We start from the raw sequence: 3632 nt of genomic DNA, 5'->3' as shown, positions 1-3632 counted from the left end.
CTATGAAGTATAGCCTGTCAACCCCACTGCTCTGCTTTTACATAGGAAAATATAGATAAATAATAATAATAATAATAATAATAATAATAATAATAATAATAATAAATAGAAAATAGTACAAGCATTGAACATGCCCATTTCCATTTCCACAAGAAGTTCCAGTCAACTGGAAATGTTATGAATCAACCTGGAATCGGACGTGTGTCTATATTGTCTCAACGCACTGTGAAGGGGATGGCTCTAGTGGCCAAAAAATCTCAGAGGATCACAGCTGGAGAATTGCAGAAGTTGGTTGTGTCTTGGGGTCAGAAATTCTCCAAAACTACAATCTGAAGTCACCTACATCACCACAAGCTGTTTGGAAGGGTTCAAGAAAAAAGCCTCTACTCTCATCCAAAAACAAATTCAAGAAATGTTAGAATGCCACAAAGGTTCAAATGGGTCGTGGTTGGATCTTCAAGCAGGACAATGAACCAAAACATACATCAAAATCAACACACAAATGGTTTACTGAACACAAAATCAAGGTCCTGCCATGTCCATCCCAGTCCCCTGACTTGAAACCCATAGAAGACCTGTGGGGTGAACTGAAGAGGAGAGTCCACCAGCGTGGATCTCAAAATTTGAAGGATCTGGAGAGATTCTGTATGGAGGAATGGTCTCAGATCCCTTGCCATGTGTTCTGCTATCTCATCATGCACTAGAAGACTCAGAACTGTTATCTTGGCAAAGGGAGGTATCACAAAGGGTGCCAATAATTGTTGCACACCTATATTTAACAAAAATATATATTTTTTGATAAACCTGTGTTTTGTTTGCAATTGTTTGATATAAACAAGAGCAGAGTAGTTTTGTGAATTTTTTTAACAAAAGACCAATAGGTTAAACAATAAAGACAAATTTTCACAGGCTTCTTTGCTCATATTTACGAAGGGTGCCAATATTAGTGGCAATGTACATTTTTGTGCTGACTGAAGGATCACCAATGTGACATAAAGCACATTCATTCTTATTATATTACAATGTGTTTATGAGAAATCCATTAGGGAAAACCTACTACTTATAATTGTAAATATATGGATTTATATTTTGATCTATATATTAATACATCTACATTTCGTAAGGGGTAGAAATAAGGCAATTTAAAGCACAGCACATAAAATCTATAAAAGAAAGTACAGTATGTACTTATATTGTACTCACTACAATATATATATATATATATATATATATATATATATATATATATATATATAAACAAGCCCATATTGGGCCTGGAACTCTGTCAAGACCATGGCATTTACTTTAAATACCACAGTCACCGGGTAAATGTTGGATACCTACACAAGCTGTCATCTTGCATGTGCTATGTGGAGGAGAATAAATAAGTTGAAGGGAGCATAGACCTCTTTTCATTTAAATGTCAAGTACATGGCTAAAAGTTTACATCTTAACTACACTACACAGGTAGGAATGAATGTTTGTGAACTAGCATTAATAGAAATACAATTAGGACATGCTGTAAAATTTTAACATGCTCAAACAGCACCACCTTTTGATAAATGTTTACAATTTTTCAGTTTCCTGTTAGTTGCATGATCTAGATAAACATTTTGCAAAGCAGTTCTACGAAATGTATAACTGGAATTGATTTTTAACCAGGACTTTGACTAAACCTATTTGATAGCTTTCACTAATATACAATAGGGTCTCTGAAAACAATAATAATTTTAAAAAATATATAAATAAATTAATGATAAGAATAAGAATAAGAATAAGAATAAGAATAATTCCTGCCTATCCTGGGATTGGTGGCCAAACACTAAGCATTTCTGACCAGACTGGCTTTATTAACCAATAAAGAAACTTTTCTGCAATAAGGCAGTTCTGTATATAATTTGGTATGTGCACAGCCTGAGAAAATTAAGTATGCTGCAGAAAATAAAGCATCCAGGAAGGAACAGAACTGTGCTAGAGCCAACGCAAGCATGAACAGCTGTGTGTCTTTTCAGGGCTGAAGAAACTTGCATTATTTGGCATAATTTGCTTCTTGAATCAAGTGTGCATCTGTTTGTGTGTAACAAAAGTATGTAACCAAGGATTGTAATGCTACATTATGATACCACTGGGGGATATACTCCTTTATTGAGTGGCAGAAGGTAGTGGGAACTTTTAATATCACTTACAGCAACTCCTATAGAAATGTCTAATGTTTAACTTTAATTCACACCCAATATTTAACCCAACTCTATCACCTTGAGCTTATTGGGGTAGTGAACAGAGCAGAGGGCTGCCAAGCGAAATTGCTGCTGTACATATCACACACCACACACTGTATATTGATCATAAACCGTAATGATCATTTAGAGAATTGCCATAAATTGAAAGAATATCACAAATACACACTAACGCAAAATTTTGATTGCTTGAAAAGAATATTTTCTCAATCCTGTCCTCTAGGGCCCAGAGCAGTTCATACTGTTGTTCAATTCAGTCTTTGAACATAACTCATCCTGATAATCAAGGGTTGCAGAATTGCAAAAATGTGAACTGCCTGAGGCTCACCAAGGATGGCCTTGAATTTGACTTTAAATGGATTTTATGAAGGAGAATAAAAAACATTTCATTAAAAAAAAAAAATCAATCAATAACTTTAACACATTACTTTCATAACTTTCACAAAAAAATTGCCTTTCATTTTAAAAGCCATTTTAAAAATTACCTACATATAGCATATATATTAGCATATAGCATATACCTACATATAGTATATACCTTAAAAGGAGTTAGATTTACACAATTTTAATAAGTTACTTAATAAGTTCTAACCATAACGTTATGCACTTGTCATACATTAAATAACAACATTTTGATTAACCAAATACTTTATAATATTACATAAAGATGGGTGTGTTATTACATTACAAAAAACATTTTGAGTGAAATCTATTTCTTGTGTTGTAAATTCTTATAATCACGAATACTATTATAAGAAGAAGTAATCCTATTAGGATTTGGTTTCCAGCATTAACCTCTATAAGTACAAATGTCTACTGTCACAGGTGCTCAGTTGTTTTGCCTTAATAATACATTCATATGTTAATAGCAAGACATCAGTGTGTGTGAGAGAGAGAAAATGAGTGTGTGTGTGTAGCCGAGTAGACTCCAGGAGTGAAAAACAACCATTTTACTTGCATTTATATTAAATTCAACATCCTTTGGATCCTGTTTCTTTAGTTGCTTGGTGATGCCAGATAGAGTTTGGATTCTCTGTCTCTATCTTGAAATGTCAAATACTTTAGATTTAGTCACATTAGATTCCTCATGAGGAATTTATATGGAAATGGCACATTTTCAAAGAAAAAAAAATTGCTGTACTGGAAGGGTAAGGTGATCAACTGTGTGTTTACTCTATAGAAACGAGCGTTCCTGAGAAGCCTATATATATATATATATATATATATATATATATATATATATATATATATATATATAACATTCAACATGTTTGAATATTTGTATTAACATAAACACATTCAACAACCGAGACATAAACTGAACGTTTCATAGTTACAAAGTTTCACAGACATTTGACAAAGAGAAATGGAATACTGGGTTCCTGAACAAAGGGA

Source organism: Ictalurus furcatus, chromosome 5 (genome assembly GCF_023375685.1).
Source record: "Ictalurus furcatus strain D&B chromosome 5, Billie_1.0, whole genome shotgun sequence".
Taxonomy (NCBI): Eukaryota; Metazoa; Chordata; class Actinopteri; order Siluriformes; family Ictaluridae; genus Ictalurus; species Ictalurus furcatus.
The sequence above is the reverse complement of the archived record's forward strand: the minus strand, read 5'-3'. Positions refer to the sequence as shown.